The sequence below is a fragment of the Aquarana catesbeiana genome, linkage group LG11 (assembly GCF_042186555.1).
Source record: "Aquarana catesbeiana isolate 2022-GZ linkage group LG11, ASM4218655v1, whole genome shotgun sequence".
Taxonomy (NCBI): domain Eukaryota; kingdom Metazoa; phylum Chordata; class Amphibia; order Anura; family Ranidae; genus Aquarana; species Aquarana catesbeiana.
This window is the reverse complement of record NC_133334.1, coordinates 231,531,806-231,551,397: the sequence shown is the minus strand read 5'-3', so window position 1 is coordinate 231,551,397 and position 19,592 is coordinate 231,531,806. Positions and strand designations below refer to the sequence as shown.

The following is a 19,592-nucleotide window of genomic DNA, read 5'->3' as shown; positions in this document are numbered from 1 at the left end:
TAAAGGAATAGTAGTGGTAAAAAAAAAGCCCTAACCCTTGTGATTAACTTTTTTGGTTAATTCTCCTTTAAGGGGGTTTGGCAGGGGGTGTGTCTTATACCTACATACGTTTGATAGTAGGTGTCCCTCATTCCCATGTCAAAATGTTGGGAGGTCTGCACACACACTGCTCGCCCCGGTGCGCTATGCACGCAGCATTACTACTCTCCTTGGGGCCACCAAAAGTGTCCCAGGGTCTTTTACAATATTATAGCGTCTATCCAAAAGAAAAAAAAGCCATGCGCCGCTAAAGTATTCAGGTTTGGCTTGAAGAAAAGGTGGCAAACCTACTGTGCCCGGATTGTTGCCCTGTGACCCTGGACTGTGATTGTGGCCTTTAATTGAATAGCCCTGTGCCCTCTCCCTTGATGTGCCCTGTTGCCACTGTTATATTTCTGCATTAACCTCACGGTGTTGGAATTATTGCTCTGTAGCCTTCCCCGTATCTGACTCCCTGTTTTTTAACTTCCCAAAATAAAGGACCCCTTGGTGAGGGGCCCTAAAATCCCTCTTGATCTCCATGTGTGTTCTGTTTCAGCCACACCTCCACCACACAGAGCTTCTGGACAGTATCCTTGTAGAGAAGTGCAGCTAGCTACTTTGCCACTAGGTAAGGTCTTCAGATGCTAGGCCTCTTTTAGGTAGAGCCCCCGTTCTGTGAGGTCAGGCATGAGTCAGTGCCCATATATACACAATATCACCAAAAGTATTAGGACACCTGCCTTTACACACACATGAACTTTAAGGGCATCCCAGTCTTAAGCCTTGTACACACGATTGGATTTTCCGCAGACAAAACCTCAGACTTTTGTCTGAAGGGCATTGGCCGGGAACTTGGCTTGCATACAAATGGCAAGGAATTGTCAGCCAGCAAACACGAACGTAGTGACATACTATGTGGTTTCTCAGCTCTTTCGCACCACCCTTTGGGCTCCTTTCGTGTTAGAAAAAGTTTGGTGAGTGTTAATTCTCGCTTTTCATTTCGCACTTTTCTGTTAGTTTCTGAACAGTCGTTCGTCAACCAGCCATGTTGCGGAATCGGAGGAGATAACGTGTTATTTATTATTGGCCTTGGAGTTATTGCTTTGACCCAAGTCCAGTCCAGGAACAGGAGGAGGAGGATTTCTTGGACCAAAAATTGGTTGCTTTATTAATCGTGACCAATTATGTCATATGCCTTTGCTGCGGGAGCTCCAGGAGAATAATCCGGATGATTTTCGCAATTATCTCCGTATGACAGACCCCTGCTTTCACCAACTCTTGGCATTGTTGACCCCCTATATTAAGAAGCAGTACACATGCATGAGGCTTTTTTTTTTTTTTTTTTTTTGGTTGAATAATAATGATTTGATTTGGTATATTTTCTATATTTTTGGATGTATAGAATGCACTTTTGGTTAAGTTCTACTGGCAGATAGCATGTCTAATTTTATTTGTTTTCTTTTTTTAATGCACAATAATAAAATAGTGGAGAATAATACTTGGCTATGTGTTTTACTTCAAATGACAGTTTGGGAGTAGGCAGTTACCTTTTAATAAATACAATGTAATTGTATTACAACGTAGTAAATACAATTGTTAATTAACAAGGGACAACAACATATTTGTATCTTTGATCTTAAAAACTACAGGATAATGGTATTGTGGTAACACCAAAAAAAAAACCAAGCATAATAATATTATTTTTGATATCACTAGAAAAAAAAGCCTTTGAAAATGTGTTTGCAATAACTCCATCAGTATCACCAGCAAAGCAGCTTCATTATTATCCCATTAAAGAAGAAGAGAATTGTGCGCTGCATTTCGAGATTTCATAATTTGCCACGTCACAAATGTTAATTCTCCATTAGGAGCGCTAGTTTACAAGACCAACTGCTTCTGGCTCGTCCTTGCTTCTGAGCGTGTTTGTACTTGGACTTGTGTACACACGCTCAGAAAATCCGACAACACACATTTGTCCGCGGAAAAATTTAAAGCCTGCCATACAACATTTGTCTGCGGAAAATCTGACAACAATTGTCTGATGGAGCGTACAAACGGTCGGATTTTCCACCAACAGCCTGTCATCACACATTTCCCGTCGGAAAATCCGATCGTGTGTACGCAGCTTTAGTCCGTAGGGTTCAATATTGAGTTGGTCCATCCTTTGCCGGTATAACAGCTTCAACACTTCTGGGAAGGCCGTCCACAAGGTTTAGAAGTGTGTCTATGGGAATGTTTGACCATTCTTCCAGAAGCGTATTTGTGAGGTCAGGCACTGATGTTGGATGAGAAGGCCTGGCTCGCAGTCTCCACGCTTATTAATCCCAAAGGTGTTCTATTGGGTTGTTGTGTTGTTGTTCTATCGGGACTCTGTGCAGACTCTGGGCAGAAAGAGACTAATGCCCTGTACACACGGTCGGATTTTCCGATGGAAAATGTTCGATGGGATCCCTTTGTCGGAAATTCCGACTGTGTGTAGGCTCCATCGGACATTTTCCATTGGAATTTCAGACACACAAAATTTGAGATCTGGCTCTCAAATTTTTCGACAACAAAATTAGTTATCGGAAATTCCGATTGTGTGTACACAATTCCAACACACAAAGTTCCACGGATGCTCGGAATCAAGCAGAAGAGCCGCACTGGCTATTGAACTTCATTTTTTCTCGGCTCGTCGTACGTGTTGTACGTCACCGCGTTCTTGACGTTCGGAACAAGATTTGTGTGACCGTGTGTATGCAAGACAAGTTTGAGCCAACATTCATCGGAAAAAAAACATGGATTTTGTTGTTGGGCATAAAAGGGAGAAGGTACAAACAACTGGCTACTGCCCCCACCTATAACTGGCCTTTTCAGCAAGGAGCACATAAAAGGGCGCCGCATGTCAAACAAAACCAAAGAAAATTTGGTGGATTGCACACTGGTCGGTAAGTTGAGCTGGGAATTTTTTTGGTTTTGTTTAAAAATGAGAAGGCTGCTAAAGTGCTCCTCATGCTTTCATTTGTGACTACTGCAGATCATCCACTAAATGTGATTGACTGTGTAATGACAAGTAACTCCAGAATGTATGTCATTTCCTGAACACCCCCTGTAAAGTGCAGCATAACTACTTTTATGTGTGGACACTCCTTCCCTGGGGATACAATGGTCTATGGCCAGGAATTTCATGTGAAGGCCTATGCCAAGGAGTACAAGATGGCGGAGGGATAGTGTTCTAGCAATCCTGGAGCAGGGGTAGGGACTTGTGCTTTTGGCGCCAAATTCAGCCAACCGTGAAGCCACTTTTACATCCTAATCTCATTGTTCCAGGTACTGTATAAATATGCCCTCAATTTACTGAATGTCGTAACTCACTCTAGCTGCACGCATCCTCCACATAATCAATAGCCCTTTCTCCCTGAAATCATACAAATGGTACTTCATCATCTGACCGATGACTATAGGAAATAATAGCTGAAGTCTTGCTTCCTTAGCATGGTTATGATACACTGTATCTCCTCCCTAAGCCTTCCTATTGGACAATGAGGAAGCAGCAGCACACTGATGAGTTCATCTCTGTGCAATTTCCTTCTGTACAAATGTTCCCAGTGTTAGACTGACAACAATGTGCAAAGCAATATAGCCTGGTTGACTGAGAATGCTGTCCCTTTCTTTCTCATTTTGAATATTTATGCAAAAGGGGTGCAAATGGTAATATAAAGATGATATTTATAGTGGCTGTTTTTATAAATTAATTTAGGGTCCACTTACACCTGTCCAACTGTTGCGTTGTATTTACGCATGCACGTTATGTGGTATGTTATCGGCTGACAATTGCGTGGTCGTGCGACGTTGCACCCAAACAAAATTGATGTCCTTTTTTTGATCTGATCACCTCTGCGGTTTTTATTTTTTGCGCTATAAACAAAAAAGAGCGACAATTTTGAAAAAAAATGCAATATTTTTTACCTTTTGCTATAATAATTATCTCCCAAAAATATATAATAAAAAATTTTTTTCCTCAGTTTAGGCCGATATGTATTCTTCTGCATATTTTTGGTAAAAAAAAAAAAAAAAAATTGCAATAAGCGTACATTGATTGGTTTGCGCAAAAGTTATAGCATCTACAAAATAGGGGATAGTTTTATAGCATTTTTATAAAATTGATTTTTTTATTAGTAATGGCGGCAATCTGCAATTTTTATCGGGACTGCGACATTATGGCGGACACATCGGACACTTTTGACACTATTTTGGGACCATTATCATTTATACAGCGATCAGTGCTATAAAAATGCACCGATTACTGTGTAAATGACACTGGCAGTGAAGGGGTTAACCACTAGGGGGCGATGTGGGGTTAAGTGTGTCCTAGGGAGTGATTCTAACTGTGGGGGGAGTGGGCTTCTAGTCACATGACAGCGATCACCCAGGGAGTGGTGATCTCTGTCATGACACAAGGCAGAACATGGAAATCTTGTTTACATAGGCACTTCCCCGTTCTGCGGCTCTGTGACACGATCGCCAGGAAACCGGCGGACATCGAGTTTGCCGGTCCCGCGGGCACAGGCACGCTGTACACGGCGGGCGCACGCACCTGCTAGCCCTGCTTCTTGAAGGGGACATACAGGTACAACCCATTTGCCCACCGCTGCCATTGTGCTGACGTATATCGGCGTGCGGCGGTTGGCGGTCGGCAAGTGGTTAATCTGCCGAACAGCCACAACTATGAAAACACTATTGGCATCTGTGGCTCGGAGCTGCTGTATCCCTCCACAAAATGAAAAAAGTCCCCTGCCTTAGGCTGGCCATACATGGTCGAATTTTGAAAGAATTTTCTTTTGAAAATCAGAAAATTTGTGCGTTTTGTGATCCGATGGTGCCACCATTGATTTACAAAATTCGGCCAACCAAGCCTTCAATTTCCCCTCATTTTGTTACAGAAGAGAATTTTCGTGGCTGGGAATCTTCTTTTCTTTCCAGGAATTTTCTTTTCTTGCACATGCGCATTTCTTTTTCGATTACATTTCTCGCACAATTCTCCCATCATTGATTAGAAAATCGTTCGTTTTTCAAAAAATTTCCAACATGTCCGAATGCTCAAATTCGATGGCCGCATGAAAATCGCCCACTAATGGTGCGAAATACGAATGAAAATTCTTAGATAATATTTTCGAAAGAAAATTCTTTCGAAATTCGACCCATGTATGGCCTGCCTTACATATACCCCACTGATTATTATGGACAAGTGGTTAAAAAAAATATTTAGATATTCAAACATGGACTGTAAATTTGGGGGTGCTGAAATAGTACCTTTAAATCTTCTCAGTGCTCCACCACATAACAGAAAAAGTGCTCCGTCACCTTGTGAAATGAATGTTCACCTTCATATAAGCCCCAAAGTAAGGCTAACTAGGCAGTATAGAACAGGGAGTTGGCCCAACCTTGGGGCTTATATGAAGGTGAGCGTACATTTCACAGGGTGTGGTGGAGAAGATTTAAAGAGTTACACGCACAGTTGTTACTTATATAAAGACGCACTATTGTTTGAGCACCAGGTTGTGTGGACTACATTTGGGACTTTTTTTTTTTCATCATTTTCTATGCACATGCAATGCATCCGGAAAGGATTCACAGCGCTTCATTTTTTTCACATTTTGTTATGTTACAGCCTTATTCCAAAATGGATTCAATTCATTATTTTCCTCAAAATTCTCCAAACAATCCCCCATAATGACAATGTGAAAAAGGTTTGTTTTGCAAATTTTTAAAAAATAAAAAAAAACTAGAAAAATCCCATATACATAAGTATTCTCAGCCTTTGCTCAATACTTTGTTGAAGCTCCTTTGGCACCAATTACAGCCTCAAGTCTTTTTGAGTATGATGCTACAAGCATGGCACACCTATTTTTGGGAAGTTTCTCCCATTATTCTTTGCAGGACCTCTCCAGCTCCATCAGGGTGGATGGGGAAGCGTCGGTGCACAGCCATTTCCAATCTCTCCAGAGATGTTCAATCGGGTTCAAGTCTGGGCTCTGGCTGGGCCACAATGACATTCATAGAGTCATCCCGTAGCCACTCCTTTGTTATTTTTTGGCTGTGTGCTTAGGGTCGTTGTCCTGTTGGAAGATGAACCTTTGCTACAGTCTGAGGTCCAGAGCGCTCTGGAGCAGGTTTTCATCAAAGATGTCTTTGTACATTGCTGCATTCATCTTTCCCGTAATACTAGTCTCCCCACAGTAGGATGCTTCCACCACCATGCTTCACTATAGGGATGGTATTGGCCAGGTGATTAAGCGTTGCCTGATTTCCTCCAGGCATGACACTTGCCATTCAGGCCAAAGAGTTCAATCTTTGTTTCAGACCAGAGAATTTTGTTTCTCATGATCTTAGAGTCCTACAGTTCACTGTTGACAAACTCCAGGCTGGCTGTCATGTGCCTTTTACTGAGGAGTGGCTTCCGTCTGACCACTTTACCATACAGGCCTGATTGGTGGAGTGCTGCAGAGATGGTTGTTCTTCTGGAAGGTTCTCCTCTCTCCACAGAGAAACGCTGGAGCTCTGTTAGAGTGACCATCGGGTTCTTGGTCACCTCCCTGACTAAGGTCCTTCTCCCAATTGCTCAGTTTGGCTGGGTGGTCCACTCTAGGAAAAGTCCTGGTGGTTCCAAACTTCTTCCATGTACGGATGATGGAGGCCACTGTGCTCATTGGGACCTTCAATGATCTGTGCCTCGATACAATCCTGTCTCGGAGGTCTACAGACAATTCCTTGGACTTCATGGCTTGGTTTGTGCTCTGACATGCACTGTTAACTGTGTGACCTTATATAGACAGGTGTGCGCCTTTCCAAATCATGTCCAATCAACTGAATTTACCACAGATGGACTCCAATCAAGTTGTAGAAACATCTCAAGGATGCACAGTGGAAACAGAATGCACCTGAGCTCAGTTTTAAGTGTCATGGCAAAGGCTGCGAATACTTATGTACATGGGATTTTTTTTTTTTTTTTTCGTTTTTAATTTTTAATAAATTTGCAAAGATTTCCCTCAAACTTCTTTCATGTTGTCATTATGGGGTATTGTTTGTAGAATGTTGAGGAAAATAATGTATTTAATCCATTTTGTAGGCTGTAACATAACGAAATGTGGAAAAAGTGAAGCACTGTGAATACTTTCCAGATGCACTGTATGTATGTTTGTCTATTTAGGAAAATTGAGCAGCGCTGTCACATCACTAATATTTTACTTGAATCCTATGTGGGAACACACATATAGTGATAGAAGCAGCCATTCACTATAGATAGGATTAGGTGGCAGTGCACAACACACACATTAGCCTTGAATCTCCTTAAAGGAGCACAGACAGCAATAAAAACAGACAGGGGTTCTAACCCATCTCCACTCTATCCAAAACTAAAAAAAAAAAATGCTTTCAGTGATACTTCTCTAATCAAAAAGAAACGTATCTGTTTGGCACCCCACATGCAAACTAGGGGGGCGGTGCCCCTGTGCCCCTTATGGACTGGTCGCTCCTGCTATGGACCCTGCATTGGTCATGATGGTGTCAGTACCTTAGACCCTTTTCACACTGGGGCACTTTAGCGCTAGAAATAGCGCCAGAAAAGCGCCTCTCATGCCTCCCCATGGGGCGGTCCGCTTGCGGGACAGGAAAAAAATGTCCTGCAAGTGCATTTTTGGGGCAAAATGCCATGCCCATTGAAATAAATGGGCAGGCACATCGGCAGCGCCGCAACACGGGCACTTATATCCCATTTTTTGGCCGCTAGTGGCCAAAAGGCCTGCTAAAACTAGCCGCGCTTTACCGCTAACGCACCCCCACCCCAGTGTGAAAGTAGCCTTAGATCTCTGGAGCATGGGGGAGAAGAGCAGGGACCAGTCTAGCAATAGGATGGAGCAGAGGATCAGGTAAGTCAATTTACTTTAACAAGTCCCTAGGTTCACATTTCATCATCACATCTATGTTATTTAGTGTGTTTGTAGATCCACAGATAAACACTACAATTTATTTCACCATATTTCCTTTGGGTCTACTTCACATCTATGCAGTTTCCTGCAATGCATTTTTTTTGAAAGGTGCAGGGACTTTTTACACACAGCACGGTGTGTTTTTGGCTCCATAGACTTTCATGGAATTGCCACAACATCAACGTTCATGCGTTTTTGGTGTGTTTTCCTGCATGACAACAGATACCTCCTCCTAGCAACATCAACACTTACCAAAAAACGCAAAATGCATCAAAAACACGCATGAAAAAAATGCAAAACGCACTGGAAAACATGCTGTAAAAACGCATCAACCTCACATGCTTAGATGATCTTTAGGCTTCATGTACACTACAGTAACTTTAATTTGCGTGTGTGGTTTTTTTTTTTTTTTTTTGGGGAAAGCTCCTAAACTCATCACCATAAAAGCCTGTGTGTCCATGTACACGTAGGCTTTTAGGATCATTGGAGTTGGATCTAACTAAGCAATTAATCCTGGCAGTGCGGGCACAGGCGGCATCGACTGGTTCAATAGAAACCAGACAACATTGGCCCGTGTGTATGGAAGCTGGTCCTGGCTAGCTTCTGCCGAAGGCTCATGATGAGTGGCAGCTGTTGCTGTATATTTTGGGGGGGCGCAAACGAGACACCCTTCGCCACCCCCCCCCCCCCCCTCAGTCGCTCGCTCGTCTGCCCCCCACCAGCTCCGCATTTACACCATCTAGCAGCTTTGTCTCCTTCTCCTCCGTGGCGGCTTCACCCTGTGTCAGCTTCCCTCCTCCTTCCCTTAGTGGCCAATACGATCGTTTCTCCCCTCAAGACCCGGTTTCTGATTGGCCAGGGAGGAGAATCAGGAAGACAATAGCAAATATTAAATTCACTAATGTCACACAAGTGGGTGGGCTCGGGGCGCAGTGCTCTGTGCCCTGTGCCCAGCCTTTTTTTTTAACCATTTAGAGCCTCGGGCTCTAATCATGTGCTTAAAAAAAAAAAGAAACCCCATTGGAATCCATGTGTCCGGTGCCCTGCATGTAGATTAGGGGCAGGACTCATGGATTAGGGGGGGTGGCGCTCATGACCAAAAAAGGTCTGCCAACCGGGTCCCAAACAGCACTCTCAGCCAATGGCAGAGAGCGCTGACTGGAGTGTTCTGGCAGGGGGGCCATCCTCCTGTCAAAACACAATAGCTCAGCGGGGGGAGATTGGTGTACTAACATCAGATTGTTAGTACAGCGACTCCGACCGGAGCTGGCAGTTTTTTTTTTTCCGAAAAATCACTAGTAGTGTGTACCAGGCTTTAAAGCTGAATTTTGATCCACATATGCCCAGCTTTACTTTTGTAACCCAGAGTGAGCTGATAGCGGGCTATTGCTGAGGTGGTGGAGCTGCTCCAGGCTCTGGAAGAATCCTAACAATATTGTCGAGATCCCCTCAGCTCCCGGATTGACAGCTGGCTTTGCTGCTCAATGACCCAGCTGCTCCCATCTCTTCCACATTGTGGCGCTCTAGTAAGCATTAGAAGAGCAGAGAGATGGTGACTGACAGGGAATTGAGCAATCAGCGGTCATGTGATCGATCAGTTCTCGTTATCTTAGAGCTGACAGCTGCAACATGGAGGTAAGTATGTCGGCTTATTTTTCATAAGCCCTTCACATTGGAACGATTTGTCATGTGATTTGACCGGTCAAGTCGCATGACAAGTTGCATCCTATCGCCGGCATTGACAGTGTTCAAATTGATGCGATGCCGACTTTGCGGTGCCGCATCGATTTGAAAAAGTGGTACATGCACTGCTTTTGGCAATTTCGGGTGCGACTTCAATAGACATCTGTGCATGAAGCTGCACAGATGTCTTCAAAGTCGCACTGAGATGTGACTTTGAAATCATGCAATTTCAGGTGAAATCGCACGATTTCAAAGCCGCACTCAATGTGAACGAGGGCTAAGAGCTCCAACTCTGGATCTGGTCTGAGCTTTCAAGGAGAACTGTCTAAAATAATCCCGCTGACCTCTGTATGGAAATTCCGGTGCCGGGCTGTCTCTACTTTCTGAGACATGGACCTTGAACAGTCGTGCCAGTCACAAAAGACAGGGAAAGTCTTAGACCTTCATACTTGCTCTGTCAGTGATTTAGGCCTCATTCACACAGGCGCTGACACCTCTAGAGCATGAATGGGCCATGCAGGTGCTGCGTGCCAACTGCCCATTCAAGTCCATGGGGATGCAGCGGCTGTATGGGCACAGCTCCTCCCAATCTGACACCTGTGTGGGTGTAGTGAGTGGCTCCCAACAAATCTTGTCTGCATTTGGATCTGCTTACCTACATGGCTGCAAATTAGGATGCACAGCTACTGCATCCCCAATGACTTGAATGGGCTGTCTGCATGCAGCACCTGGCAGCTCACGACACATAAACACACAGCCAATTCACAGATTACAGGTGTCAGTACCTGTGTGAATGAGACCCAAGGGTGGCCATATACACTACAATCTGATTGTACAATCTAGTTTAACCAAAAGGGCTCCAATCCTAAAGGGTCAGTTTACTGTCCTTCACACTTTACGGGCAGGAGGGGGGTTAGAATGTGGCCAGTTGGGAGTAGAGAATGTCCCATTATTGGTGTCAGTGGGAGGAATAGTGCCCCATCATTGGTGTCAGTGGGGGAAATAGTGTCCCATCATTGGTATCAGTGGGAGGAATAGTGTCAGTGGGGGGAATAGTGCCCCATTATTGGTGTCAGTGGGGGGAATAGTGCCCCATCATTGGTGTCAGTGGGAGGAATAGTGTCCCATCATTGGTGTCAGTGGGGGGAATAGTGCCCCATCATTGGTGTCAGTGGGAGGAATAACGTCCCATCATTGGTATCAGTGGGAGGAATAGTGCCCCATCATTGGAGGCAGTGGGAGGAATAGTGCCCCATTATTGCTGTCAGTGGGAGGAATAGTGTCCCATTATTGGTATCAGTGGGAAGAATAGTGCCCCGTCATTGGTTTCAGTGGGAGAATAGTGTCCCGTCATTGGTATCAGTTTGAGGAATAGTGTCCCATCATTGGTGTCAGTGGGGGGAATAGTGTCCCATCATTGGTGTCAGTGGGGGGAATAGTGTCCCATCATTGGTGTCAGTGGGGGGAATAGTGTCCCATCATTGGTGTCAGTGGGAGGAATAGTGTCCCATCATTGGTATCAGTGGGAGGAATAGTACCCCATCATTGGAGGCAGTGGGAGGAATAGTGCCCCATCATTGCTGTCAGTGGAAGGAATAGTGTCCCATCATTGGTATCAGTGGGAAGAATAGTGCCCCGTCATTGGTTTCAGTGGGAGAATAGTGTCCCGTCATTGGTATCAGTGGGAGGAATAGTGTCCCATCATTGGTGTCAGTGGGGGGAATAGTGTCCCATCATTGGTGTCAGTGGGGGGAATAGTGTCCCATCATTGGTGTCAGTGGGGGGAATAGTGTCCCATCATTGGTGTCAGTGGGGGGAATAGTGTCCCATCATTGGTGTCAGTGGGGGGAATAGTGTCCTATCATTGGTGTCAGTGGGGGGAATAGTGTCCCATCATTGGTATTAGTGGGAGGAATAGTACCCCATCATTGGAGGCAGTGGGAGGAATAGTGCCCCATCATTGCTGTCAGTGGAAGGAATAGTGTCCCATCATTGGTTTCAGTGGGAGAATAGGGTTCCGTCATTGGTATCAGTGGGAGGAATAGTGTCCCATCATTGGTGTCAGTGGGGGGAATAGTGTCCCATCATTGGTGTCAGTGGAGGGAATAGTGTCCCATCATTGGTGTCAGTGGGGGGAATAGTGTCCTATCATTGGTGTCAGTGGGGGGAATAGTGTCCCATCATTGGTGTCAGTGGGAGGAATAACGTCCCATCATTGGTATCAGTGGGAGGAATAGTGCCCCATCATTGGAGGCAGTGGGAGGAATAGTGCCCCATCATTGCTGTCAGTGGAAGGAATAGTGTCCCATCATTGGTATCAGTGGGAAGAATAGTGCCCCATCATTGGTTTCAGTGGGAGCATAGTGCCCCATCAATGGTGTGAGTGGGAGGAATAGTGTCCCATCATTGGTGTCAGTGGGGAGAATAGTGTCCCATCATTGTGGTCAGTGGGAGGAATAGTGCCCCATTCCTAGGTGTGCACAGCCTATTGCATTAGGCCTCTTTCACACGGATGATCCGTATGTCCGTTTTTCATCCATCCGTTTTCGGATGAAAAACGGACATACAGTCATCCCTATGGAGCGTCGGATGTCAGCGGTGACATGTCCGCTGACATCCGACCCGCTCCGATCCGAAAAGTGTAACGGAGGAAAAACCTACTTTTTCCTCCGTTTTCGGATCGGATCGGATGACGACGGACACTACGGACCGTCATCATCCGATCCCCCCATAGGGGAGAGCGGCGCTCTGACAGGTCCGTCGCTGCACAGTGTGCAGCGATGCACCTGTCATCTTCCTGCTCAGCGGGGATCGGCGGAGCTATCCCCGCTGAGCAAGCGGATGTTCACGGGGCGGATCATGACTGATCTGCCCCGTGTGAAAGAGGCCTTAGGGTGTGCACCCCAAAGTCATGGCAAATTGTGGGTGTGGCCAAATTGCCTTTACTGTGGGAGGGGGCTTAAAGGGGCGTGATTACATTTAAAAAAAAGCCTTCCTGTGCCCATAAAATATGCTTTTGGTCTTGCCTCCCCCAGAAGGGTGCTTTCACACTGATGCTGTGCTGTTTTCTCTGAGATTCAGCCTGGATTGGCGAGACACTGGGATTTGGATTGGGGTCCCGCCCAATCCAAGGCAGTTGGGAGGTAAGCGCATGGGTTGATTAGGGTGTGCCCAGCACACCCAGCACACACTGTGCGCACGCCTATGGCCCCATTATTGGTGTCAGTGGGGGGGAAATAGTGTCCCATCATTGGTATCAGTGGGAGGAATAAAGCCCCAAGGGCCAGATAAAGGCAAGCATAGGATCACATCCAGCCCACGGGACGCAGTTTGGAGACCACTGACCAAACTATGTGATATGAGAAAAAAAATTTACAATCCACTCAACTTCTCTCCAATTGCACAGATCCTCACATTACATAGCTGTTTGAGATTGTATAATCAGATTGTATAGTATATGGCCAGCTTTAGGCCCCATTCACACTTGTGCAACATAAAAATCGTGCGATTTCCATTGCGTCTTTACCATGCGACTCGATGGGACATTGATGCAATTTTGATGCAACTTTGGATGAGTGCGACTTAGGAAGAATGTAAAAATTTGTTCTGTTTCTTTATTTTCTAAAGAATTCCAAATTTTCAAAACGATTGAAATTTGAATCAGTCGAAAATTGATTGACTGATTAGAATTCTGTGTGAAGAATAGCTGGTTGCTAAGGAGTGGGCTGGGAAGTTGGCCGCTATGTACACCACATACCAACCAATGACTCATCAGCTGTCAGCGGGTTTTCCCCCTGACAGCTGAATGTAAAAAAAAGAATGCCGGCAATAAAAAAAAAAAAAAAAAAGAGTGGGGTCCCCACCATGCATACTAGACCCGATTTTAAAGGGAATCCCCAAAATCCATCTTGGACCCTTATCCAAGCATGCAGCCTGGCAGATCAGGAAAGGGAGTGAGAGGAGTGAGCGCCCCCCCCCCCCTCCTGAACCATACCAGGCCATATGCCCTCAACATGGGGGGGGGGGGAGCTAAGGGTTTACACTCACGGACCCTCAACCTGTGGCCCTCCAGCTCCTGCAGAACTACAAGTCCCATGAGGCATTGCAAGCCACTGACAGTTACAAGCACGACTCCTAAAGGCAAAGGCATGATGGGACTAGTAGTTCCACAACAGCTGGAGGGCCACAGGTTGAGCCCCCATGGACTACACTGAAGTCTATGGACCTCAAGGCGCATTAAAGTCAGACCACAGTAGTGCAGGAACTACTCTGAAGTCGCACAGATATGACCGGTACTCATAGGGAAACATGGGGTGCGACTTGTCATGCGACTTCGGGGGGTCCAAAGTCGCATGACAAGTCGCACAAGTGTGAATGGGGCCTTAGAGACCATTGGATCACCTTTACCTGTGAGATGACACAATCCACACCATAGGACAAGGCATACTGGAGGATGACGTGAGTTTTATACAACGATCTACCTGAACGGAAACCTGAGCCTGAGATGTATAGAGCCGATCCTCCGCCTCAGAGGTGCTAAAGGTCTAACAGTGGTGTGATTGTTCCTAGAAGTCATGGTGTGTATACATGAGGATCCCTGAGTCACGATCGCAGATCCCCGCTCTGAACGGTGACAACCAATCACATTCCTCATATACAAAACTCAACTTTCTGGAACTTCTGGTCCTGCAGGAGCACCGATTGTACAAAGTGCTAAGATGGGACTACAAGGGGGCGATCCCTACACACCGGCTACATAATACTACTATGACCTGCACCGTGCAGGAAGGAAATCGCACAATCACGGCGGTCGCAGAACCCCCCCGTCTACACCCAGCGGACACCCCCGCACCCAATATACACTCATTTAACCCCTTATTTACCTGTCTTCCCAATTCCCAGCAGAGGGTAACCTCTTCCGTCCTTGCATGCAGCTCACACCCCGACCAGTGACACTCTGGCTCCGCCCACTTAACTCTCACACTGCCAGGAGACAGCTTCTTCTATAAACACTCAATTCTAATACTTAGAAGACGCATGTCACCGACAGCGCTCAACCGATTTTAATTGTGTACGCCGATTTCTAGTTCTGTAGTCAATGGAAACCAAAACCAAAACCAAGATTCTGCAGGACATTCTACAACCAATCCAGGAGAGCAACCTAAACAAGAGATTTCTTTTTTTTTGGTCGGCTGCAGTGCTGAGGCTGCATTCACACTGCTCCGTTGTAAAAATGCCCATGCGTTTTTGATGCGTTTCCAGTGTGTTTGCTGGTTGCCTGACTTCAGCATACACCTATGAAGCATGGACATATGACTTAAAAAAAAAAAACACAACCGCGGTTGCATTTTGGATGCGATTTTGAGCCGGTTCACACTGCTTCGATGCGGGAACCCTGCGATTCCACTGATTTACCCTGCCATATTGCGGTGCGATCTGCAGACTCGGACAGAAATCGGATCACACCCATGCGATCCAATTCTGCTGCGGACCAAAAAAAGGGGCCTGTGCGAGTCTGATGCAAATTCAGCCATACTATCTGTATGGCTGAAGTCGCATCGCATAGAGATCGCATGTGATTTGTACTGCAGTGCGGTGCGAATCACATCCGATCTCAGACATCGTACCAGTGGGAACCGACCCTTAGGACTAGTTCACACCACATGCAATCCAGTGCGTTTTTTTCTGCATCAAAAACGCATGGAAAGTAGGTTATATGGTTTTCAATGGCATAGTTCACACCAGTGCGGTCAGTTCCAGGGCGTTCCGATTCCAGAGAAAAAAGTAGAACATACTGCATTTTTCCTGTACTGGACTGTACTGGAACGCAGTAAAACGCATTAAAAAAATCACTGGAACACATCAAAAATGTACCAGACCCCAGTACAGTGAAAAAAAAAAAAACAGGAACAAAGAAGAAAAAAAAAAAGCATCTGAAATGGATCCAGAAACACACCAAAAACACACCGGAACGCATCAAAAATGTGTTAAACACATGCATGCTTAAATGCATCTGGAACAGATCTGGAGTGCATTTTTGTAGTGTGAACAATGTATTTCAATGGGGAGGTGCGTTTTCGGTACAGTTTTAGGGCCAGTTCACACCACATGCAGTCCAGTGTGTTTTTTTTTCTGCATCAAAAACGCATGGAAAGTAGGTTATATGATGTCCAATGGCATAGTTCACACCAGTGCAGTCAGTTCCAGAAAAAAAAAGTAGAACATGCTGCCTTTTTCCTGTACTGTACTGGAACACAGTAAAATACATCAAAAACGCACCAGAACGCATCAAAAAAGCATCAAAAATGCACCGGACCCCAGTACAGTGAAAAAAAAAGAAGAAAAAAAAAGCATCTGAAATGCATCTGGAAACTCAACAAAAACACACTGGAACGCATCAAAATTGCGTTTAAAATGCACATGCAGAAAGGCACCCAGAACGGATCTGCAGCGCGTTTTTGTGGTCCTCAATGCATTTCAATAGGGAGGTGAGTTTTGGTGCAGTTTTAGGGCTGGGTCACACCACAAAAACGCAATCCAGATCCGTTCCAGGGGTGTTTCTGTATATGGATTTTTTTAATACATTTTGAAGTGTTACGGTGCATTTTTGATGCGTTTCGGGATGCAATCCAGATGCTTTTTTTTCTTTTTTTTCCTGTTTTTTTTTTTTCCACTGTACTGGGGTCCGGTGCATTTTTAATGCATTTTTGATGCGTTCCAGTGCGTTTTACCATGTTCCAGTACAGTCCAGTGCAGGAAAAATGCAGTATGTTCTACTTTTTTTTTTTTTTCTGGAACTGGAAAGCCCTGGAACTGACCGCACTGGTGTGAACTATGCAACTGGAAACCATATAACCTGATTTCCTTCATTTTAGATGCAGAAAAAAAAACGTACTGGACTGCATGTGCTGTGAACTGGCCCTTAAACATGCACCAAAAACGCAGCATGCAGCACTTTTAGAAACATAACTGACTGGTCATGAATTTTTGGAGGGCAAAAACTGAAGAAAATCTGATCAGTGTGAAAGTAGATTGAGGCGATATTCACACCCGGCATTTCCGGAACGCATGACAAACACACATAAAATGTACAAGTGTGAATGGAGCCTCAGGGCCACTTCACACCACAAAATCACAGTCTGGATGCATTCCACATGGGTTTCTGCATGCACATTTTTCATGCGTTTCCAGTGTGTTTTCTAGTTGCTGACATCAGTATATACCTATGAATTATGGACGTATGACTTAAAAAAAAAGCATCAAAACACAACTGCTTTTTGATGCTCTTTGAGGGCCAGTTCACACCACATGCAGTCCAATGCATTTTATTTTCTGCATCAAAAACGCATGGAAAGTAGGTCATATGGTTTCCTATGGCATAGTTCACACCAGTGCGGTCAGTTTCAGGGCTTTCCAGTTCCAGAAAAAAAGTAGAACATGCTGCATTTTTCCTACACTGGACTGTACTGGAACACAGTAAAACGCATCAAAAACGCACTGGAACACATCAAAAACACACCAAATCCCATTACAGTGGGGAAAAAAAACGGAAGAAAAGAAGAAAAAAAAGCATCCGTAAACTCCACAAAAACGCGTTTAAAACGCACATGCAGAAAGGCACCCGGTACGGATCTGCAGTGTGTTTTTGTGGTGTGAACTGGCCCTCAATGTATTTCAATGGGGAGGTGCGTTTTTGGTATGGTTTTAGGGCTGGTTCACACCACAAAAACGCACTCCAGATCCGTTCCAGGAGCATTTCTGCATGTGTGTTTTTAACACATTTGTTCTGGTGTGGTCTTGGTGCGTTTTTGATGCGTTTCTGGATGCAATCCAGATGCTTTTTTTCTTCTTTTTTTCCTACTGTACTGGGGTCCTGTGCATTTTAAATGCATTTTTGATCCAGTGTATTCCTGTGTGTTTTAACAATTTCCAGTACAGTCCAGTGCAGGAAAAATGCATCATTTTTTTTTTCTGAAACTGACTGCACTGGTGTGAACTATGCCATTGGAAACCATATTACCTACTTTCCATGCGTTTTTGATGCAGAAAAAAAATGCATGGGACTGCATGTGGTGTTAACTGACCCTGAGCCCAGGTTCACACTGACAGGGGGCATGAAATTTCTTTCCCGCATGTCAGTCTCGACTTCGAGGGGCGATTTCAGAGACATCTGTGCGGGTTGCTGCACAGATGTCTATGGAAATCACACCCCAAAGTCACCAAAAATAGTACAGAAACTACTTTTGGGAATCGGTGCGGCGCTGCAGTGTCGCACCGATTCGGGCGGTGCCATTGCTGGCAGTTGTCAAATCGCATGCCAAATCAGCGGCTATGGCCCACAATGGAACCGTCTGAATCGGTGGGACGCCAACTTTGTGGCGTCACACCAATTTCCAAAAATAGTTTCTGTACTACTTTTGCTAATTTCTGGTGCGATTTTAATAGACATCTGTGCAGTAAAGCGCACAAATGTCTCTGAAATCATCGGACTGATATGCAGGAATGAAATCGCAACTCGCACGATTTCATTCCCACAGCAGTGTGAACCTGCGCTAATCGCACCTGAACCGGTGAACAGAAACGCACCGGACCCCGGGCTGCAAACCGCAGCTGGACATATGTGAACCCAGCCTTAGGCTGCATTCACACCTAGGCGCGATTCTGGCGGCGATCTAATATCGCAGCAAAACGCAGGACGAGTTTGCGATGCCATTACCTCTTAATGGCACCCCAATCGCGGTGGGATTTTGCTTCCTGATAAATTGCGCAGCAATCGCGGCAAAGCGCAACGCTGTCGTCCCAAAAGCAGCTCCAGCTCCTTTTTGAGCAACAAGCGTCACACGTTGCAATTTTGCCGGGAATGCAGCGAAGTTTATCGTGGCAAAAATCGCACCAAGATTGGGGCACCATTAAGAAGTAACGGCATTGCAAACGCGTCACAATGTTTTGCCGCGATTTGGAATCCGCGGGCAGTATGGCAGCGATTCCGCCTGCGATTCAAGTTGCCTAGGTGTGAATGCATTCCGGATGTGTACATTTTTGATGCGTTTTCAATCTGTTCCAGTGCATTTTTTTTCCCCCCAAAGTGTCCTTTTTTTTTTTTTTGCTGTAAAATGTTCTTTATGCGTTTTGCTGCGTTCCAGTGCAGTTCCATGCAGAAAAAATGCAGCATGTTCTATTTTTAACTGCACTGGTGTGAACTTTGTCACTGAAAACCATGAAACCTCCTGTCCATGTGTTTTTAATGCAGAAAACAACCCCAAACACTGTGCTGCATGTGGTGTGAAGCAGCCTTTAGGGTCACCATACGCATTCCAATCTGATTGTACAATCTCCTTTAGACTAGCCATACACTATGCAATCTCCTTTATATCTGCCAACAACCATGTAATATAAGGGCCTCTGCGATTGGATAGAATTTGATTGGATTGGAAAGATTTGTCCTCATATAACGTACCTTTGGTAAAGGAAAACGAGACACAGATTGTAGTGTGTATGGCCACCCTTAGATCTACCAACAACCCTGTAGGGAAAAACTGGCTGTACACTGGTAGATTTTCACAGAAAAACGTATACGGAAATTTGAAGCGATTGTAAACGATCACCTTGTAAAATAAGCCCTTCAGATTAAAATAGAAATGAAAGACACTACATTTGTGTACAGATATAAGAAATCAGCTGGATACACCTAATGGTGGTCATACACACTTCAATTATATTATCTCATCCATGTGTGATTGGATCAAAACGATCCAATCACTTCCCCTCTGATCGACTTTAGATCGGATTCCATCAATCTGAGTCAATCAGCCAGGGCAGAACACTATTGATTATTGGCAGCTGTACTGAGAACATTTTTTTTTCATGAAAATGATTGGATTTCGATCGATCAGATTATTAGGTTACATGGTGGAAACAGAG

General features: G+C 45.0%; 1 protein-coding gene across 1 annotated transcript in view; it reads right to left on the bottom strand.

Moving 5' to 3' along the window:
- TRADD (TNFRSF1A associated via death domain) overlaps positions 1-14,650 on the bottom strand; it is a 39,318-nt gene extending 24,668 nt beyond the window's left edge. Inside the window, exon 1 of the mRNA XM_073605478.1 lies at positions 14,555-14,650. The gene's annotated coding sequence lies outside the window, so the exon portion shown is untranslated. The remainder of the gene's footprint in view (positions 1-14,554) is intronic.
- Between the last annotated feature and the right edge of the window lie 4,942 nt (positions 14,651-19,592).